The 23,834-nt window shown below is 34.1% G+C and overlaps 1 protein-coding gene across 6 annotated transcripts in view; it reads left to right on the top strand.

The window, feature by feature from the left end:
- The first annotated feature begins 957 nt into the window (after positions 1–957).
- Positions 958–23,834, top strand: part of CDH9 (cadherin 9) — a 139,728-nt gene continuing 116,851 nt past the window's right edge. Inside the window, exons 1-3 of one of the 6 annotated variants that reach the window (XM_082382950.1) lie at positions 958–9,671; positions 9,761–9,809; positions 14,305–14,375. The gene's annotated coding sequence lies outside the window, so the exon portion shown is untranslated. Of the gene's footprint in view, positions 14,376–23,834 lie in introns of all 6 variants that reach the window. The other 5 variants (XM_082382952.1, XM_082382949.1, XM_082382954.1 and 2 more) reach the window with 5 other exon arrangements.

Genomic DNA, 23,834 nt, shown 5'->3' with positions numbered 1-23,834 from the left:
TGCTGGTTAAGATCACAATGTGTAAATAAGACAAGATTTTAGCCTCCAAGGAATTTGCTCTCTGATGGAGGGAGATGGACCTGCCTCCCTCCAAGAGACAGAAAGAAATGTATGCCCATTAGTGATATCTGAAGAAGAGTGGTAAATCATTACCCTTGCATGAGGGACACCCTCACAGAGGAGATGGCCCTTACACTGCCTTGAAGGATTAAAAAAAAAAAGTACAGAAAGCAGTACGAGTTCCCTGGCAGAAGGAACAGTGTGCGCGAAGAATGCAAAACAAACAAACAAAAAGGATTACATTCAAGGAAGTATGAAAAATTCCGTTCACCTGGAGCACTGCATATCGGGGTTGGGAGCATTGGAACCTGGAGTCTTTGGAGTCCTCTAGACATCAAATGCTTAGACTCTCTCCTGAACTTAACCACAGGGTGAATGTGCAGGCTCATTCTCAGATCAACGCCCAAGTCTGTGGTTGTTATCTGACCCATCTGCTCATTGGAATCACCAGGGAAGCCAAGGGAATTGCCAGGGTCTGGGCTTTATACACCCTAGAACAACTGAGTCAGAATGTCAGGATGAGAAACCTAGGCTCAGGTGATCCTCATCTGTCACCAGGGCCAAGAGCCACTGACTTAGTTACTCCAACCAGGGTTAGATGCTAACAGACAGTAGATAAGAGTCAAAAGTCTTTCCTTTTTGTTGGTTTAAAAAGAAAACTTCTTGGGCTTCCCTGGTGGCGCAGTGGTTGGGAGTCTGCCTGCCAGTGCAGGGCACACGGGTTCGAGCCCTGGTCTGGGAGGATCCCGCGTGCCGCGGAGCGGCTGGGTCCGTGAGCCACAGTTGCTGAGCCTGCGCGTCTGGAGCCTGTTCTCCGCAACGGGAGAGGCCCGCGCACCGCGATGAAGAGTGGCCCCCGCTCTCCGTAGCTGGAGAGAGCCCTCACACAGAAACGAAGACCCAAAAACACAGCCATAAATAAATAAATTTAAAAAAAAAAAAAGAAAGAAAAGAAAACTTCTCAAGGTCACTTTCACTTGGCAGGGTATAAATTATGCCTATGGTGTCTTAAGAGAAGAAACTCAGACTTTCTACTGTGGTGTTTCAGTGCTTCTAGCAAAGTACTGTGTGTGAGGATATTCTTTAAAGGTTTGCTTATTTATGGAGATGATGTTAAAGTCACTGTTTAGCTCAGAGCTTTCAATCTTTTTTTTGGCTGTGTACTTAAGATATATGAATATCATCTTGTAATATGTTAACTATACTTTTTGTACAATTACTAATATATTTACTACGATTGTAAAATGTTACAATATATGCTGATATATTACACACATTGTAAAACACACAATATAAAAATTTGCAAAGGTTAAATAAATTTAACAATATTTAAAATTTTTTTTAAATTCTAAAAAAAAAAAAGACTGACCATACAAGTTATATTTTTATCTTTAAAAGACTTGGGAGGGCTTCCCTGGTGGCGCAGTGGTTGGGAGTCTGCCTGCTAATGCAGGGGACACGGGTTCGAGACCTGGTCTGGGAAGATCCCACATGCCGCGGAGCAACTAGGCCCGTGAGCCACAACTACTGAGCCTGCGCGTCTGAAGCCTGTGCTCCGCAACAAGAGAGGCCGCGATAGTGAGAGGCCCGCGCACCGCGATGAAGAGTGGCCCCCACTTGCCACAACTAGAGAAAGCCCTCGCACAGAAACGAAGACCCAACACAGCCAAAAATAAATAAATAAATAAATAAATAAATAAATAAATAAATAAATAAATAATGAATAATGCTTTAAAAAAAAAAAAGACGGGAAAAAATCAAAAAGGACATCATTAGCTGTAAGATTTGCAAGACATTTATATTAAAGGCACCTTTTAGAAATTGCTATTAAATAAATCAAAACATGGCACACACATAAAGATATGTATTAGCTTACTTTTTGGGAAACGTTTTTCTTCTTTCAATTGTCTACGATTTCTGCTATTTGTGTGGGTAGGCTCCTCTTTTGAAGCTTTGAGATACTGTTTATGACAAAGCTCTTTGATTTAAGAATCCGTGTTTTTAGAATCTAAATTGTTAATACCAGTCTTTTTAATATCAAACTTTCTCAATTATATTTTCTTTTCAAATTTGGTGGAGCAAATGCCATTATTTTTTGTTCTTCTATTAATTAATAAACTAAAACCTAAACATAGAATCTGCATAACTCTGAAAATTGAACACAGATACGTAATTTCCCTCCTTCCCGATATCCAAATGAACCATATCCCAAGGAAGAATATAGCATAAAAGGAGAATGTAGTCAGTAAGCTTCAGAAGCTTGAAAACAAGGTATTCCCTGGCAGTCCAGTGGTTAGGACTCCGAGCTTCCACTACAGGGAGCATGGGTTCGATCCTTGGTCTGGGATGTAAGATCCTGCATGCCATGCAGAGTGGCAAAAAAAAAAAAAAAAGCTTGAAAACAGATGACTGAATTGTTTTACCAAGAAAAGCAAATCCCAAAATTTCATTTGAAAAAGCTGATACAAACTTTAAAAAAAGAAAAACGTCCATAAATCTTACATAAAATAACATGTTTAGCAGCCTTTGAAACAATACGTTTATCAATTGGCTTGTAGAGATGTTCACAATACAGTAGATAGAAAAGCAAGATTCAGAGAAGGTAATGAAATATGCTGTTTATTTTTAATTAAAACACTAAGGGTACATATAAACAATATAGGTAGAGAGATCAATAGATATACATAGGTGACAGAGACACAGAGACATAGATGCATAGATACAAAGATACACAGATTAAAAGATGAATAGATAGATTTTTAAATTTGATTACATAAGGTACAAAAAATTGTGTAAGAGGCTGTTGATGTCAGTACCTACACTGAAAGAAGGGGTAGTAAAAGAAAAGAGGGACAGAAAGGAGGAAAAATAAGGGAAAAAGAAGAAGTGTTAAAAGTTTTAAAGTTTCCATGATAAAAATAATATACAGGATATAATCCCATTTATTTAAAATTAATTGTGTGAGTGATTTAATTTACATGGTAAATAATAGCAATAGAAATTTTCTTATATTTGAATGCTATCAAGTGATTTTACTCTGTTTGACTTTTAGGATAAGCATATAGTGTTTATGTACCAGCATATAACAACATCATTTTAATTAAAGAAGAAAATAAATGATACTGTTTTTATTAAATTTTCTTTTGTTTGAAACATATGAAGTGCATGAAATACCATTTACTGGCTAACTACTCTGGTTTTCTTTCATGTGCTAAAAGGATACAAAGATGAGTAAAACTCTAGGGGTTTTTAAAATATATCTTTAATGTAGGTGTCAGTGGAATTTTTGTTATATTATTTTTAGAATACTTATCTGACTAACATAATCTGGACAAGCATTTATAAGTATTTCCAAAGATTTACTCATGATCCAGAAAGAAAAAGCTTTAACATATGTTTAATACTTACCAATCATTTATAAATTGGTATGTCCTTCTAACCTAATTCCTTACTAGAACTTATTCTAAATCTACATACACATTTCCTATGTTCTATATCATATAAAAAAATCTCTTTAGTAAGAATAAACATGTTAGGTATAATTCTTTACTTTTCTTTCTTTATAGAAACTTTGTGGATGAGAAATTTCTCTAGGGGATACACAATATTCCAGCTACCTTTGGCCAGCAGTGCCTGGAGTTGTGATGTGCTTTGTTGCCAATAGGCAGTTGAAGAGGCTGTATAGTGCTTAAAAGAATGGGCATTAAATTTAAATAGAACTGGTTTCTACTCCTGGTTCTATCAACTGCCTAGCTAAGTAAATTTTGACAGACAACTTCACTGATCGTCAGTATCCTTATACTATATCAAGTGAAAACAAAATCCATCTTGTAGAGACGTATGTAAAATGCTTGTAGTTATTTATGCAAATATACAATAAGTTAAAGTCATTGCTATTATTATAATTAGTTGTATTATTATTACTTTTGATAGCAGTAGCAGTTGCAATAATAATAACAGTGGTATTCAGGTGACAATTACAACTATAAGCAGAATTTTAAAAAATAACAGAGGACTCGTATAAGCCATCCATCTTCTGCATGGTTTATGAATATCCAAAGAAAGATTTCAAGGATTCTGAGAACTTCCTAAATTTTCATCATCTATATAAAGACTGGAAAATGTTGAAGTTCTTTGAACTATGATGAAAAAACAAAGAGCAACTAAGAATATTGACTCAAAAATTCTACTTCTGCTGCATTATTTTGTGTATGGATCATTTCATGATCCCAGAGACTGTCCATGGTTCATATTTCATTGCCACAAACATGATATAAAGCCCCTTCTCTTTTATATCTTTTTTTCACCATTCTTTAGAAAAGTATTGCTCTCTAGAGGAAGCAGTGTGTGTGCAGTTGTGAATCAAGAGTAGAACAAGAGAGTATGCAAGGGAGTGGTTTTGATAATGGGCCCTGGGATAAAACCTGAGTGAGCCGAGAAGTTAGAAACACAGAGGCGTGACAAACATTGAAAGAAGATGGGAGGTCAATGGGGGAGAGAGGTCTTGAAGTGGAGACAGAATTGCTGGCATAAGATCCCAGAGAGAATGACTTGAAAGGAGAAGTCAGAATAGGAAAATCAAAGCAAGGAGGAGTCAGTGTGTTGTGTAGATCAACTAAGTGGTTGCTGAATTTATTAAAAATGATGACAATTGTTGAAAAGACTGTCTTTTCTCCATTGTATATTCTTGCCTCCTCTGTCATGGATTAACTGACCATAGGTATGATAAAATCTATGTCAAGTATGGATAAAGGAGTGAGGAAAAATGGCCTAGCAAAGACAAGCAAGGAGATCATTTATCCTAACTCCAGGCCTGTGGTACTCCAGGCTATGGGAATAATACCATCTCTCAAGTGAGAAACATGAAATGGAAAAGAATCTTCAGACAGTGGCCAGCCTTGAGTTAAAGCAGGGAACCGAAGGGAATGTTCAAAGAAAAGGCTGAGGATACAAAGGATTTCCTAATGTTAAACAGATTTGCCAGTGGGCGTATTTGGAATGAGGGAACTCTGATGAGATTTGGGGATACCTCAAGTTACAGAGTGATAAGAATCAAGGTGATGATAGATGATTGGAGAAGCTTCAACTCTGGAGAGGGCCTGAGGTAAGTAGGAATGTGAGCAATGATGGGATTACTATAGAGGAAAAAGAATAACTTATAATTTTTGCTCCATTCCTAAGTATAGTTTAATCTTCATTGCAGGAGCAAATCCTTGGCGCTGAGGTCTGGTAGGGGATATTCATGATAGTGGTATGCAAAAGCTCTTGTGCAAAGCATTTCCATTTTGGCTGGGAAAGAGTGAGCAATTCTTTCCCAGCTAGTGGTCTTAAATTCCAGGGTAGCCCCATGTGTGGTGTCACAGCACAGGAAGCTTCTGTCTCAGTTGTCCCAGTGCAACATCCATGTCTTTATGGTCCTCCTTAAACACTGCAGGACAAATTGTATGCTTAAAAATTAACTTGAGTATAAAGTTTATTTTATTCATAAATTCATCTTTTTCTAAAAAAATTTCCACTTCAGTGCAAGATAAACTAGCATTGTGACTAACTTTTTCAATGTCTTTCTCAACAATATGTAAAATAATTACTTTATAATAGAATAGTATTTTAATAATAAAATGCAAAAAATATTGGAGTCTTCTATGTGGCATGGTAAATAGGTTCTGGTACCAATTTAAATGTGTGTGGGTGGGTCCTCACACCAACAAAGAAGTCTCAGGACACCAGATGAGTGTCCTATAATTTAACTCAATTCTGACACTATCTACCTGGAAATAGCATCAGATTCCACAGGTTAAAGGGTTCAGTCCTACAAGACTGCCTTCTCAGCTGCAAGATTTGGTTGCTACTGTACTTTTTTTTTTTTTTTTTAACATTTTTATTGGAGTATAATTGCTTTACAATGGTGCGTTAGTTTCTGCTTTATAACAAAGTGAATCAGCTATACATATGCTACTGTACTTCTGACCAACTGGCTATAAATCAGAAGTTCCCATGATCCCACTTTGGATTTGATTAATTTGCTAGAGTGGCTCATAGAACTCACAGAGAAACATTTTACTTACTAGATCACCGGTTTACTATGAAAGGATGTAATAGGAATAACCAGATGAAAGAGATGCATAGGGCATGGTATGGAGAAAAGACTTGGAGCTTCTATGCTCTACCCAAGGGCACCACTCTCCCCAAATCTCCACTGGTGCACCAACTGGATGCTCTCCAAATCCTGTCTTTTTGTTTTTTTTGTGGAGGCTTCATTACATAGGTATAATTGATTAAATCATTGGCCATTGGCCATTAATTCAACCTCCAACACTCTCTCCTTCCCAAATCAGGGGAGTGTGACTGAAAGCTCCAAACCTCTAATCACTTGGTCGGTTCTGAACCTGAGCAGGACCCTGTGGGGCTCCTAAGCAGGGAAGCCTTTCTGTCCCGTTTCTTGACTCCAGCCTCCATGATCTTCCCTGAGTTCCAAAGGGCAGATTCAAACAGTTGCTAATCCCAGAAGGGAAGGGATGCAAAGACAAGGGAAAGGCAGCCAGGAAATAAGAGTGCAGCCTTGGGGCAGGGTCCTGGTTCGACCTCAAGGGATACATATAACAATGTCTTTAAATTCTTTCAAGAGGTCAGCATTCTTCATACTAGAGAAAGACCACCTGAGGTTACATTAAAGGAACCAGAGAAGCTCATCAAGAAGATTACCTGAGACCAGATTAGAGGAGTGGAGGCCTTTCACACACCTTAATCTTATCAGCAACCCTACCCTTGAACCATCACTGTAAAACGCCTCACCAAACTCCCCTGGGTTGGAACACATAGTTTTCTAGGGCAGAAGCCCGCTCTGTCCCACTTTGCCTGGCAAAGCAATAAAGCTATTCTTTTCTACTTCACCCAAAACTCTGTCTCCGAGATTCAGTTAGGCACTGGTGTACAGAGGCTGAGCTTACGGCATCAGTTCTCCCGGCATTCAGCCCCCATCCTTAGGTGCAGTCCAACAGTCACCTCACTAACTTAAGAAAAGATACCTTTATGGATCTTATCTCTTAGGAAATCCCAATGGTTTTAGGAGCTCTGTGCCAGAAACCGGGATGAAGAGTAAATATATATATATTTCTTATTATAAATCACAATATCACACAGGAATAAGTCAGCTGTTTTGAACAGTATTATATAGATGGAGTCCTCAGGTATGGGGACACATTATATTCAAAGAAGAAGAAAAGAAAAAAATGTCATGACATGTTTTTGCCATAAGGTAGTACTTTTAAAGTACCAAATGATTAAGAAAAGTTAATTCAAGCTAAAGTAAACTTGAAAAGAATAATTCAAATAATATTTTACATTTACTGTAAATTAATTTTCATGTCTAAATATATTAGAAAAGGAAATATACTCCTACTACTGTAAATACTGATGATGATTAATAGTTTTATGCATACCTGTTTGCTAAATATTTATAAACATTATTCTAAGTATCAAAAACTGTTTTATATGATGTAGAATGCTATTTACATTTGAAAACTTACAAGTAGCTCTACACATGATAGAAAATAATTTTCAATAATTCCAAGGTTTAGGCCCCTTGTTTTCAAATGCTCCATAATCACTGTGACAAAGGAGAGAAAGGCAGAGGACTCCTGAGATAGTAAGATAGTAACCACTTTTTAGTTGGCAAATCCCCCTTTCCCCCTTTATCTAGAAGTAGTGAAAATAACTTCAAATCAGGCAATAGAATGTTTGGTTGGATTGTGGATTTCGCACAAAACAGCCTTTCCCTACAGTTGGGTTTCAGTGGGAAATGAAATCCATGCAACTTTAGGGATTCAAAGCTTTTATTTGTGAATATTTACCTTAAACTATGATAAAATATTTTGTTTGGTTCCTTTTTCCCACTTTACATGCATTACTTTATCTCAGCATTAACAGAGAGACTTCTGTAATATGTTTATTTAAAGGAACAAGTAGAACTGGAAGAAATGAATATAAAGGAGAATGTGAATTTTATATTAAGTGTCTTTGCTTCAAGAAAACACTCTTAGCCTCCATGAAGAATTCACTACGTTGTTCTTAACCACTTGGATCTAACCAGCCCTGAACAATTTGCTTTATTTCTTCTTTCTCTTCCTTCATTTGTAGATGAACAAAGTGAAGTCCCTTTTGGGGGGGTTCCATTTCCTACATTTCAAATTCACAAGTATTTAAAAACTGTGTACTACAAGTTATATTACTATGCATTAGCTGTGTCACATTTTATTTGGGGACATGTAAAACTGTATATTCCAAGTATTTGTTTTCCCTTTTAAGAAATGAATTTCCATAATGCACATAATAATAATGCCTCAGATAGGCAGCTCTATTATCTACACTTCATGGATAAGCTTCACCATTGGGGGGGGGGGGCAGAAGTGCAATTTTATTTATATTTTCTATTGTCAGTTTTCCTTTGAAGCATCAAATAGGATAGTGATACTTTTTTGGCACTTAAGCTATTTACTTACTGTGACTTAACGAACTGTTATAAAGTGAGCCATATTCCCACCGTGCATTTCATACAACTATTACTAGAACTTCTTTTCAGAAGGATTTATCTTCTAATCAATATTTTTCTTATTGTGCCATTTCCAGAAGTACTAAGGAGACTTCTCTTCTGTAACAGGATTTGATTCTGTTATGGTTTACCCTTTCTAATAGTTGTACAATGTACAACAGCAAATCTAACAGGTGGACCATCTAGCTCTTGTGATGTTGCTATGGTCCCAATTATATTTGTATGTTTCCAAGGAAGGTGAAAATCCCTCAACTGCATTATCAAGTAAAAAGCAAAGTGTTGTAGAAATTTGAAATTATGCTTGAAATCATTCTCTTCACTGAAAAAGATCATGTTAAGACATCAATGATTAGATGTTTTTAAATTACTGTTTTTGAAAGATTATTTTAGTCGATAAACTCAGAGACACAGATAAAAATTCATGATCATTGATAAATATAATCCGGATTCTTTCTTTTCCTTAAACTTGGAATTTTGATACTGAAATTGAAATAGGTAGTTGTGAATTCTTCAGGGACTATACACAAAATTCCTTTTGAGCAACAGCACTCTCCACGTGATATATATTTTCTACAGATGATTTACAGGTTACAGACAGGCTGTGACCTTTCTCTCCCAACTGCAAACATATTAAGCAGAGCTGATTAACGGAGACGAAAAACACTGGGTTATTTTCTCTTATAGGGGTCTTTGACAAAGCCCTCTTCTCTGAGCCCTCCTACTTTATTCGCTTGCAAATCACTGTGCCTAAAGAGTCTTTCCTCCCCCAGCCCAAACCTGGAGCCCTGCAGCGCCATCAGTGGCAATATCTTCCTATGTGAGGGACGTCTCTTATTAAACAGAAACGCTGAATGGAAACCAATCAGATAGAGAGTTCCTTTGGCTTCAGCTTCCTGCCTGTCTGAGTTAAAAGTGATGCTCTCTGGAAGAGGGAGGCACACTGAGCTTCATGAAGATTCAGCTGTGAAGATACTATAAAAAGAGAAGAGAGGGAATGAGAGAGAAGCAGCACCGGAATTGTCAGCGCTGAGCAGGGCTAAACTCCATTCCGTTGCTAAACAAGGTAAATGTTATTTACTTTGCTTGACAATATAAGCTCTTTAATCTTTGCTTTCCTGTAATGTAGTAATACAAATATTGCTTTTCTCCTAGTTGCTATATTTTGCTCCTTCCCCCTCTCTCTCTCAACATTTAAAAGCAGGTAAGAAAACATTTTATAGTATTTGAATATGATATTAAAATGCTCAGTGAAAAAGCTTGCAATGTTTGCTTATTTTACTTTTACAAAACTGATACCTACCAAAGCTCTTTTTATAGTGCTCAAATTTGCATATGGAGCATTAATATAGAAATAAAACTAAACTTCACATTGTGTTGATTTTGGTGGCTTTGAATTACATATTAATTGTGTTTGTGTGTACTATTATATCAATTTTAAATGGACCCTGGTTTTCTCATAACTTTTGTTTACATAATTTGAGTCAGAACTGTCAAAAATAAAGACATCTTTTTCATGTCTTAATAAGAAATGATTTCTTTATTTTTAATATTAAAATGAAATGATACGTAAACAGTAAAAATAACACATATATAGATGGACACAGGATGTCAGGATTATGGTGATCACTTTACCTGGTGAAGGAGGTTTCTTCACATATTTGTAGTTCTCACTCAGGTCAATATTCTGAATGTGTACATCTGCTGGCTATAATTGCTCTCCATTATTGCAGGCAAATGTATCTTAATGTAATAAAGACTGTGGATGAAAACCACAGGAGGGAGAGAGTTTCAAAGGCAAAATTGTGTTTTATTTGAAGTGATATGGAAAATGTAGTGACTTGATGGAGCATTTTTTTTTTTTACTTTGCATACTCAAAATAACCATTCGCATCAATTATATTTTCAAGCACGCTAATCTCTAAAAAGGCATGTCGAATTTTAACTAAAGGTTATCAATATTCTACAGCGTTCACATTTAGATACTGTTAACAGTGTATGTTCTCAGAATCTATTTTAAATAACAAAAGTGCATAAAAGAAAAGTGATCACCTGTAGTAGATGAGTTCACATTTATTTGTATTATTAACTTTAGACGAGAATGTAATGGACTATAGATTTGAGGAGAAACTGGAGGTCTTTTCTGGAGATTTGTTGTAATTTAATATTGTGTTATATATATATCTATGAGATTAATAATCAAGATTTTTTCACAAGGTCTTTGAAATCTATGTAGCATGAAAAAATAAGTGATTTTTGTAACAGCAAAAGGTGGTAACTTTTTCATGACAGGAGGAAATCTTCATTTGGCTCTCTTTACTTATCTGTAAAATTAGCAGTGTTGTCTATTTTTAGCCATAGCTAAGAATGAACTTGATCATTCAGTGTTCTTAACTTGGAAAAAAAGTATGATTTAAAAACCTCTAACATTCAAGAGAGGATAAATCCTATTTTCAGATTCAGACACTGCTTCATTACCTAGACAATGCTGTGTCAAGTGTAGAACTACAAAACCGGTTAATATAGGTTCGAATGGTAGATTTTTTTGAAAAATAAAGAAAATGAAATAACATGCTATTCTAGCACATAGCAGCAAAGAACTTGGACATAACATGAACAACATGCATTTGCAGTCTTGTCATCAAGCATATTATGGATTCAACTGAAGTTTTCACAAAGGAAGAGTACAAAATAATTGTATGCACTTAATAGATATATGCTGAGATGTTGGAATACTGTCATCTCTGTATTTGCTTTGAAAAATGAGAAAATGTAAGATAAAGCTCATGATATAAGCAAATCTAATTCTGGAAATAATGAATAGAAAAATGCTTCAGAGGAAGCAGGTAGTGTCAGTTTTTCTAACTTTAAGTCAGAAAGATTTGGTAAGACTAATAAAGCAAGTCATATAAGATAATATTATTTTCTAGGATGGAAAAGTAAGTTTTCCCTTTATTACACTCTTTGATAGCTTAAAAAACAATTTTGAAATGGTTCACATAATTATGTCACCATTATTGTATCCTTTGCATAATTGAAATAAAAATGTCTTGTACCACTGCCTACGTGTAAAAGATCACAATATCAAAGTTGGCTTTGAAATTACACTTTTAAATGGTATGTTGCATGACTTGATAAATTGTATGTTAGATCAGAAGCTCTTCTGAATGTTACCTTGCATGAAAAGATTTCACTTGGTATTTTACTGTGCCCCTCATACATGCAAAGTTTAGCCAGTTTAATGTCCATTCTTTGGTACATACACCAAATGGGAATAAAAAAATAATCGGAGATTTTTTTTTCTGCTGGGTTACCTCTTTTTAGTGATTTGAGGCAGACACGCATTCCATACAATATTTACACAATGTATAGGTGCAGCTAATCAGAATGCTTTGGACAATGCTTAAAATTACATAACAAAATATGTGAGTAATATGGCAATATATTGTATGCAAGAAAGTATAAGTTAAGGTGAGAGTTAATTTAAAAAATACATGTGAGTGTGTCACAAATAAACATTGGCTGTAACTTGTTCTCTATGAAAGTGAAGAGCCTAGATGGATAATTACTTAGTGTTAATACAAATGCTGCAATAATACAAATGCTTCACTAGTTTGCTATACTCTTTAAGACAAATTTTGTTCCCTCAAAGGTAAATTTAAAGTATAAATAAATTTAACATTTTTAAAAAACAGAGTGTGATATTTTAAAAACGTCCAATGTGATATTTTAAATATTTATACTTCTGACTTCAAGGATATATATATATATAATTATATATATATGATCCTATTATATGTAATATCAAATAGTAACATTAGTAGAGTAAGTTTGGTTTATGGTGAGGTATTTTATTATAAAAACTCTAGTTAGGTTCTTAGGCATTTTACTTAATTTTTCTATTTAATGAAGTTTTCTAGAAGAAAACATGCTAAATGGGACCAAAGGACATTGGTTTTAATTAGCTTTGTTTTTACCTGATGTAAATTTATACATAAGATTATTTGTATTGTAGAACATGAGACGTTTCCTAAGGTAAAGCAATTTCTTTCTTTGTATCTTGCATATCTGTTTTCAAAAATTAGTTGTGTCTTAAAATATATCCCCAAAAGCTTCTTAATGTCTATGACATTATCTTATTTAGGTGTTAACATAAAATTCTAGAACTTTAGAAATGGGGTTTTAACCACCTCCAACTTTAATGCTGCACAGGAAAACTGAGGTTTAGAAAGATCAGATTACATAACCAAGGCTGTCAAATTATATATGAAAAATTGTCAACATTGTGTGAAAATATATCATCATGTGGAAACATTATGTGAAAGCTAAGTCACGAGAATCATATTAGGAATGTACACACACGCATATGCACACACGCGTGCACGCGCACACAGTGATGAGTTGAAAACACTGACTACTAGATAGTTTTAAACATCCTGAAAAAGTTTTTTCTCCTATGATTCACTTCAAATTCCTCTGCCTGGAACCAGCATTATCCTCATCATTAAAATATGGTAAGGAATGCACAGTGAGGAGTGTCTTTATAGCACTCTTAAATATTTTCATAGCAGTCCTAATATGTTAATGCACTTATCCCTAAATTTAGCACTACTAAGAGATGGTCTTATAGCCACATTCAGATGCAAAGTGTCTGAATAAAAGCAGGATCTCTGGAGCCTAACCAAGACATTTTATATTAGAACTACTGAGAAACACCTCCCAAAACATAAAAGTCCTAATAATGGATCTTACTGCTTATGAAGAGAAAATGGAAACCTCACGAGGTATTGTTGCTGTGGTGTGTGTGTGTGTGTGTATAATACATATCTATTTATTTTTAAGAGAAAAGATGGGGAAAAGGAGAAGACCTGAATATTTTCTTAAAGTGATATTCAAGGTTTTCCTTTTTTTTTTTCTTATTCAATTACTTTGCTAAATTATAAATCAATTGCAGGGGGAATGAGTGCTCTCATAGTCTCTATTTCTCTTCATGAGCGAGATAATTCTTGGTCTTTCTAATTAATCAATGAAACACCACAGCATATGACTGTTTTGTAAGGGTGAATTAAAAAGCCTGCTCTACATATCACTCTTTGAGATTAATCCTACAATTGCAAAGAATGGAGATAGCAGTGGCTAATAGTTATTATTTGATTTTTGAGTTTAAAGATGAACGTGTTCCTAAATGTACTATAAGAAATAGATATACCCGACAGAATTTATATTGGAATATGCTAAACTCACTACAGTTTATGTATTATTAATAGAGTATCCAACGCATAATGGACTTTTCCTTCATATTTACTTGAAACAGGATGTTAGGGAAGTCATAAAAAACAACGGACAATATTTATAGGAAGGAAGTATAATAAGGATGACAACAATGTATAGCATAACAATGTGTAATCTAAGCAAATAAACACCAATAGTTCACTTCCTATGATAAAAGACATCATTTAAATCATACTGCTTTTATAAACTAGGCCATCAATCCTAAAAGTTTTCAAAGGGGGTTCTCCCCCAGACAAGTAATTTCTTTATCATCTATTTTTTTCTACTGAACAGGTTACTTAAATAATTTAATGTAATTGCACAAAATATTTTTCAAAATATTCACATTTATGTGTTATAAATACTTCACAATGCAAAGAATATATCAGAAATCTAAGAAACTCAAATCTCTTTTTCACTCATTTAAGCCACAGATGAAACACTGGAGAAAACTTACAGGACAAATTACAAAGTAACATCTACATATCTATATCTTCAGGTATTTATCTATACATCTGCATCCATATGTATTTCTGTGTATCTGTATCTACAGGTAGATCTGTATGTGTGTGTATGTACCCAAAAAATATATATGGAAAATAGAAAGGAATAACACAATCAATTATTTCAATGTATAAATTAATTATAGCCTTTAAATTGTTACAATGGTGTAACATTAGACACTAAGAATCTATTTTGTCAGGCAGTTATGGATATTATATTATGAACAAATAGCAATTAAAACTATTTTTAAATTTTGGAAAAATTTAAACTCGAAGTTCATGTGTTATGGCTGATTTGGATAATTTTTTGAATAGGGAGAATTAGACCTGCATTTTTAAAAACTGTTAAGTAGAAATAATCATTCTCCATTTAATGTCTAAAAGTCTTGACCTCATAAAATTACAATCTCTTGGGGCCTCCCTGGTGGCGCAGTGGTTGAGAATCTGCCTGCCAATGCAGGGGACACGGGTTCGAGCCCTGGTCTGGGAAGATCCCACATGCCGCGGAGCAACTAGGCCCGTGAGCCACAGCTACTGAGCCTGCGCGTCTGGAGCCTGTGCTCCGCAACAACAGAGGCCGCGATAGTGAGAGGCCCGCGCACCGCGATGAAGAGTGGCCCCCGCTTGCCGCAACTAGAGAAAGCCCTCGCACAGAAACGAAGACCCAACACAGCCAAAAATAAATAAATTAAAAAAAAAAAAAAAAAAAGCTGTCCAGGAACAGCTTTTTAAAAAAAAAAAAAAAAAATTATAATCTCTTTACCCATTCTTATGGTGGGTGGGAAAGTAAAGTAGGAATCATAATGCTATCTCAAACCATATTAGGTAAAAATTAGATGATTATTATCAGAAAATAAGATCTTTATTATTTTTTATTTGTTATATAAAATACAGAGAGAGCACATTACATGATGGAATTTTATTTATTTGGTCATTTTCCATAGCCGAGGGTCAGTCAATAGGCATTTTATATTTCTTGTATTGTTGGGTAAGTTAATTATTTGCTTAATTCCAAATTTTCTTTATATTAAAAATATACTAAGATTAAATAGCATTGCTTTATGTCTAATAACATATATATAATAATTTAATAAAACAGTCAAGGATAAATATTTGTATTACTTCCACTCACCAGGTAAATGTTATAACTTATTAGTACATTATAAATCAACTATGCATGTACTGAGCAGGGATTGAAATAGGTTTAACTATTAGAAGAGAAATAATATTTTTTTCTTCTCCCCCAATCGTGCCAGTTTAACTAGATGATGTGACATTTTATATATAGTTTCAATTCAGTTATGCTTTTTGGTACAAGAGCATTAAATAAGATTCAGATTTGTATTTCTGACAATATTACTCTTCCAAGGACTAAATAATTAATACACTATTATAATAATATGTATGGTTTTGTATGCAAATCATATTTGTCTGTCTTTTATGTTTAGCTTAGAATTGAGGTCCCTGATACAATCATTAACAGTGAAAAAAGTTATTATCATACCGGGAATAAATATATTTTTCTTTATAATTAAAATTAACTTTGGTCAGTTTACAATAGGGAGTTCTATTGAAATACAAATAGTGAATACCAATAATAAGCTTACAGTTTTAAATATTGCAGTTATTTTAGTTTATTACAATGAAGACTTTTTAAACAGTGCTGTCTGTATCTATATATTTATCTCTCTATATCTATTACAGATAGACAGATAAAAATATATACACATATATGTATGAGGTGTCTCAAGCTCACTACTTTGGACTTGAGACCTGTGTTAAATTTTGCTTCCAATGGATAAATAGGGAAGACTATTTTATTTGAATAAGAAAGAAACTTCCAATTTTGGAATTTTTTTTGTGATTTTAGAAAGTTAAGAGGATAATTGTTCTAATAGAATTTTTTAAAAATAAATATATATCAGGAAACTGCTTGAGTTTATAATTCCTTATACCCAAAGATGAATACTGAAACTGATGGAGATCAAATGACAGAATGGAGACTAAGAAAGTAGTGAGATTCAATTACAGACTCAGTAGCAGAGTCACACAATAATTTAATAATAATGCTATCATGGATGTCTGGTGTCTCCCCAGATCTATGCTTCTTGTGGTTTGCTGCTGACAAATGAAGCATTGCTTTGGGATCACTGCAACCCTTTATTTAAACACAAGCATGGAGATTGCGCTCCATTTTACCCAAGACTAAACTGTGTTTATCGAAGTCTTACATTGAAATTGAGCTTTAAACATATTCAGGGAGGAATAAAATTTTATTTCAGGATAAATATGTCACTTGTATATGTCTTGCATTATATTTCAATGACCATATTTTTAAATTGCACTCTTCTAAAATTACAAGAAAATGTAGGTAAACAGCCCCTATGGAAAGAGCGTTGAGGAAATTCTACCCCAGAATGAAAATTTTATTTAGATTGTGGGTTTGGACAAACATATCCTTAAGTATTTATAAATAACGTTTTGTTATATAAAATATGGAACTGAAAGCAGATTTTAGAAAATAAGTAACTAATCATTATAGAGTTCTATACATAGTCATACATTACAGTGGCTTTCTACAAATAAGAGATGTTTTATAAACTATCAGGGATATATATTTTATTAAAATTACAGTTTTATATCATTTTTTTAAATGTAATTATTTGATGTTTTTATTACCTTTCATCCAGTATTTTTACGTATGTCAACACGAACCCATTTGAAACTAATCTTTATCTCCATGGTGAGAAAAATTTTTGAGTGTTAAATAGTCAATTTGCTAAAAGTAGATTTTTAACCAATTTAATATCTATGAAAGTAAGCATACAGTAAGATTATGGAAGGAATTTTTAGTCTTTAACATGTGATTAAAAAGTTCTCAATAACAAATATGCTGATAAGATATATCAAATGTTATACTAATAAGTATATAACTGTATATAATTCATTAATAAGTTACTATTTCTAATATGCTAGGTGACATGTATTGTGCTGAAAGTGTTAAATGTTATTTTCTCCTTTAACTATAACTATAATCTATGAGGAAAGAAATTATCTACATCCATCTTCTTTTATCCTTTCCCTTCTGCTTGAATTCTGAATTGTTTGGTGGCTAAAATAGACCTAAGTTATACGTTGCCCACTGACTTCTACCAAACTGAATGTAAATCTATAGTGATTCACAGAAAGCAGATTTTTTCCATGCAATGAACTGTGATAATTTATTTCTCTTGCTACTTTTAACTACTTGTGCTTTCTTACCTTCACTGCAGCTTTAGCTTTGCTGCTACTTCTGTTTCCATACTTATGGCTTTGCTTCTAACTCCTTATCAGTTTTCCCTACCCCCACTCCTCCTCTACATCCAAGACAGAATATATTTAAATACAAGTGCTTTTCCTCCTTAATTTGGCTTGCACTTTGGGGAGATGATTCAGTGAACTGTAATAAAAAGTAGCTTTTCTAACATGAGAAACTCCTTAGATGAGGTGCTAATAAAAATTGGTCAATATATTTGTGGGCAATTTTAGAAACTCTTCTCCTCTGTTCCACCTCTCCCAACTTTTACTTTCTAATTGACTGAAAATGGGCCTTATAGGGAGTTGAATATTACCAAGGTCACAATTCATTAAGAAGAGATAAGTAGAACAAGGAGACGTGGTACTACTGACAAGTGGATTTGACTGCAGGTCCAGGAATGGAGCCCTGCCATATATACAGCTGCATGAGGATTTTGGAGAATCGTTAAGAAAAAGCGGAACTTGAAAATCTAAGGCTATCCTTGTATCCCTGTATGTTAATACTCATAAGGTGTGTGTGTGAGGGGACAAGTTGGCAGAGTGTTTTGATATTGACTGCTTGGCCTCAGGAATTCCAAAATGGATGCATACAAACTTTTTACATTAAGAAGCTGATTTTATGTTCCATTTTCATGTAGTAGAAGTGACAGTCCATCTTACAGTTTGCAGGTGTTGGTAGAAGCAGTGCTTCTCATAACATCAGTAGCATAATGTAGTGTCCTAAATGTGTGCAGATTTATTGAGAAGTCTGTTCAGAATCCTATATGCACTCTTTGTATTCTTTTCTTTTAAGCTCACTATCAAGAAAAAGATCTTCAGATTATTTGTAGTGGTTAATTAATTTATCCGTTGGCTGATTATTTCATTTTCCTACCTTTGAATTTACTCATTATTGAACACCTGCTACACGTCCTAGGCTCTACGCTGTTGTGGAACATGTGCTGAGAAGACCTTCACATGGAAGCCACTCTTATTTCCAAACAGCTTCAGTTGTTAGAGATTCTCCTTTTGCCATAAGTGACAACATTTATCTGTTTGTAAGTTCTCTATTTTGTCTTAGTTTTGCTTGGTACTAATCTTTATTTCACCCCTATGTATTAGTATTAAAAGAAAAGCATTCAAAGAAAACTTTGTCCAGCCTATATTTTTTCTTCAGTATAAACAACCCTCATTACTTCAATTTTAAAATAAGTAACATTTTACAGACTGCTCTACCATTCTAGTTGCCCTGTGTGAACTGAACTCTTGTTTGATATTGTTCCTAAAATTGAAATCAATAATCCTAATATGAAACAGGGAGCACACAATAAGTAGGACTATAACTCCCTTTTAAAAGCTACTTTTCAAATTAATCCAAGACCGTTTTTCTATTCTTCTTCAATGCTTCCAAAAGACATACATAGAAAAAAAAAATGTCTTTATGATTTGTAATTCTGTCTTATAAGATAAAATGCCAAATCCTGACAGATATAACACTAGTCACGTCTTACACTGGTCTTTTACTATCTAGTCCTTCAACCACTCTTCTTATAAAAACCTTCATATCTCTTTGCTGTATTGTTATAATAACCTTTTAGTTGCTCACCTAGCCAACAGTATATTTAATTAAAAATACATTCCACAAAGTATAATTTTATAAATTAAGAATACACCTCAATAACACTTTCTCCCTTATCCCCAACCCATCACATCTAGAAATACATCAGTACATCTCAGCCTTGGATCCAAGTCTTCAGCCATTGGCTTTTATCTTATATTTTAAGGTTTTCCTGCTAAATTATGAATCTTAAAAATATGACCACATACTTAAAGGGCCCAAAGTATACATTTCATGATCAAAACTAACCTGAAATCTTTTTTTTTTTAACATCTTTATTGGAGTATAATTGCTTTACAATGGTGTGTTAGTTTCTGCTTTATAACAAAGTGAATCAGCTATACATATACATATATCCCCATATCTCTTCCCTTTTGTGTCTCCCTCTCTCCCACTCTCCCTATCCCACCCCTCTAGGTGGTCACAAAGCGCTGAGCTGATCTCCCTGTGCTATGTGGCTGCTTCCAACTAGCTACTGGTTTTACATTTGGTAGTGTATATATGTCCATGCCACTCTCTCACTTTGTCCCAGCTTACTCTTCCCCCTCCCCATGTCCTCAAGTCCATTCTCTAGTAGGTCTGTGTCTTTATTCCTGTCCTGCCCATAGGTTCTTCAGAACCATTTTTTTTTTTTAGATTCCATATGTATATGTTAGCATATGGTATTTGTTTTTCTCTTACTTACTTCACTCTGTATGACAGACTCTAGGTCCATCCACATCACTACAAATAACTCAATTTCATTTCTTTTTATGGCTGAGTAATATTCCACTGTATATATGTGCCACATCTTCTTTATCCATTCATCTGTTGATGGACACTCAGGTTGCTTCCATGTCCTGGCTATTGTAAATAGAGCTGCAGTGAACATTGTGGTACATGACTCTTTTTGAATTATGGTTTTCTCAGGGTATATGCCCAGTAGTGGGATTGCTGGGTCGTATGGTAGTTCTATTTTTAGTTTTTTAAGGAAGCTCCATACTGTTCCCCATAGTGGCTGTATCAATTTACATTCCCACCAAGAGTGCAAAAGGGTTCCCTTTTCTCCACAACCTCTCCAGCATTTATGGTTTGTAGATTTTTTGATGATGGCCATTCTGACTGGTGTGAGATGATATCTCATTGTAGTTCTGATTTGCATTTCTCTAATGATTAATGATGTTGAGCATTCTTTCATGTGTTTGCTGGCAATCTGTATATCTTCTTTGGAGAAATGTCTATTTAGGTCTTCTGCCCATTTTTGGATTGGGTTGTTTGTTTTTTTGATATTGAGCTGCATGAGCTGCTTGTAAATTTTGGAGATTAATCCTTTGTCAGTTGCTTCATTTGCAAATATTTTCTCCCATTCTGAGGGTTGTCTTTTCGTCTTGTTTTTGGTTTCCTTTGCTATGCAAAAAGCTTTTAAGTTTCATTAGGTCCCATTTGTTTATTTTTGTTTTTATTTCCATTTCTCTAGGAGGTGGGTCAAAAAGGATCTTCCTGTGATTTATGTCATAGAGTGTTCTGCCTATGTTTTCCTCTAAGACTCTGATAGTGTCTGGCCTTACATTTAGGTCTTTAATCCATTCTGAGTTTATTTTTTTGTATGGTGTTAGGGAGTGTTCTAATTTCATTCTTTTACATGTAGCTGTCCAGTTTTCCCAGCATCACTTATTGAAGAGGCTGTCTTTTCTCCATTGTATATTCTTGCCTCCTTTATCAAACATAAAGTGACCATATGTGTGTGGGTTTATCTCTGGGCTTTCTATCCTGTTCCATTGATCTATATTTCTGTGTTTGTGCCAGTACCATACTGTCTTGACTACTGTAGCTTTGTCGTATAGCCTGAAGTCCAGGAGCCTGATTCCTCCAGCTCCATTTTTCTTTCTCAAGATTGCTTTGGCTATTCGGGGTCTTTTGTGTTGCCATCCAAATTGTGAAATTATTTTTTCTACTTCTGTGAAAAATGCCATTGGTAGTTTGATAGGAATTGCATTGAATCTGTAGATTGCTTTGGGTAGTATAGTCATTTTCACAATGTTGATTCTTCCAATCCAAGAACATGGTATATCTCTCCATCTGTTTCTATCATCTTTAATTTCTTTCATCAGTGTCTTATAGTTTTCTGCATACAGGTCCTTTGTCTCCTTAGGTAGGTTTATTCCTAGGTATTTTATTCTTTTTGTTGCAATGGTAAATGGGAGTGTTTCCTTAATTTCACTTTCAGATTTTTTCATCATTAGTGTATAGGAATGCAAGAGATTTCTGTGCATTAATTTTGTATCCTGCTACTTTACCAAATTCATTGATTAGCTCTAGTAGTTTTCTGATAGCATCTTTAGGATTCTCTATGTATAGTATCATGTCATCTGCAAACAGTGACAGCTTTACTTCTTCTTTTCCAATTTGGAGTCCTTTTATTTCTTTTTCTTCTCTGACTGCTGTGGCTAAAACTTCCAAAACTGTGTTGAATAATAGCGGTGAAAGTGGGCAACCTTGTCTTGTTCCTGGTCTTAGTGGAAATGGTTTCAGTTTTTCACCATTGAGGACAATGTTGGCTGTGGGTTTATCATATATGCCCTTTATTATGTTGAGGTAAGTTCCCTCTATGCCTACTTTCTGGAGGGTTTTTATCATAAATGGGTGTTGAATTTTGTCAGAAGCTTTTCTGCATCTATTGAGATATCATAAGGTTTTTATTCTTCAATTTGTTAATATGGTGTATCACACTGATTGATTTGCGTATATTGAAGAATCCTTGCATTCCTGGGATAAACCCCACTTGATCATGGTGTATGATCCTTTTAATGTGCTGTTGGTTTCTGTTTGCTATATTTTGTTGAGGATTTTTGCATCTATGTTCATCAGTGACATTGGCCTGTAAAAACTATCCTGAAATCTTTATAAAAATATTTTAGTTATGATTTAGTGTAAGTTCCCTGGAAGAAAGGCCAAAGCTTTCATGATATTTATGGAGTTTTCATATCATCCTGAAAAAGTATGGACTGCTTCACAGTTTATAAGTTAAAATATTTGTACTTAACAAGTTTATCAAAATAATAGTAAAAATGCACTTGGCTGGTGGTGTCAGTAGACATACAATCTCTTCCCAGCTCTATTTACTAGCTGTCTTATTAGTAGTTTATCTTCATTTCTGGGTGCAAATTGTCTCATGTACAATAAAATGCAATGAACAGGAAGTTTAGATAGGTAATATTTTATGGTTGTAAGGACAAGCAAAGTCCCGGAGTCATACATTCAAAGTAGAAAAGCCGGTTTTACTATCTACTTCATGTATGAGTTTGAGAAAGTCTTTTAATGCTTCAGAGCTCTTGAAGCTTCCTGAGAAAAGATATGAACAATATCTACATTATAGTGTATTATGAAGAGACACTTCTGATCCTATAATAACTGCTCTTATTATTATTATTAAGAATGTTATTGCTCAGGTTCATTATAACTAGGTAAAGTGCATTGAAACTTTTCATGTAGCGTAAGAGACACCTAGCTTAATTTGATGACTATTTCATTGTTCTTGAAATTAGATAAGGTAAATCTGGAAGTCAGTTACAACATTATGAATATAAATATTCATACATATCATGTGGTTCCTTAAGTTGACATAGCATACAATGAAAATATTTTATATTTTGAAAAATTTTGTGGTGTAAATTTATACCATATTGAAATTAATATAGAATATTTACAATCATAGATAGAATACTATAAAGTTTATTGCTTTAAGTTAGAATGAGTACATTATACATGGATCTTGGAGATATGAATGAGTTATGAAAGTCTTTTAAATCAATGGTAATAAAATTTCATAGTATCTCGTATCATCACATATTTTAATGCTGGGTATTTAACTTTCCTTTTCTATCATTTTTATGGTTTTTTCCCTTTTATTTTTTGAATTACATTAATAACTAAAGTGAATGATTCTTGAACTTAAAGTGAATAGAGCTTATAAAGATGGTTTATTTGTACAAGAATTTTACTGTGGTTTGAAAAATGTAGTTCAAACAAAAATGGTAATAATGATTGCATGCTTGTAACATTCACTAAAATTAACTTGGAAGTTATATTTGTGGTGAATGTTAATGATTTGATTGTTTATTCCTAATCTTTGTAAAATGGAGTTAGTATTCATAAAATATAGAAACTACTTTAAGTTATATTTAGTAAATATTTACTATGCATATAGCATTTTTCTGGGTGCTGAGGTTATAGCAGTGAACATGATACAAAGTGTTTCTAATCACCAGAAGATACTTTCTCGGGGAGTAATACAAATAACAAATAAGATAAATATGGGACTGATGAATGCTGAGAAAATAGGTGGTGGGGTGGAGAGTTTCTGAAGGGGTGAGTGGAACTTTATCAAGGTAGTTAGGGGGGGTTTTTTGAGAAGGTGGTATTTAAATTGGTTCTGAATGGAGAGAAGGAAATATCATGAAACGCATCATTTTAGGTAGAAGAAATGGCAAGTTCAAAAGCTCTGGCATGTTAATAAATTTTGCTCTTTTTCTATATAATATTCTAATTAAAAGTAATTTAATTTGTAAAAACTAGATTGTTA

Source organism: Balaenoptera borealis (genome assembly GCF_965194805.1).
Source record: "Balaenoptera borealis genome assembly, chromosome: 2".
In the NCBI taxonomy this organism is placed as follows: domain Eukaryota; kingdom Metazoa; phylum Chordata; class Mammalia; order Artiodactyla; family Balaenopteridae; genus Balaenoptera; species Balaenoptera borealis.
The sequence above is the reverse complement of the archived record's forward strand: the minus strand, read 5'-3'. Positions and strand labels throughout refer to the sequence as shown.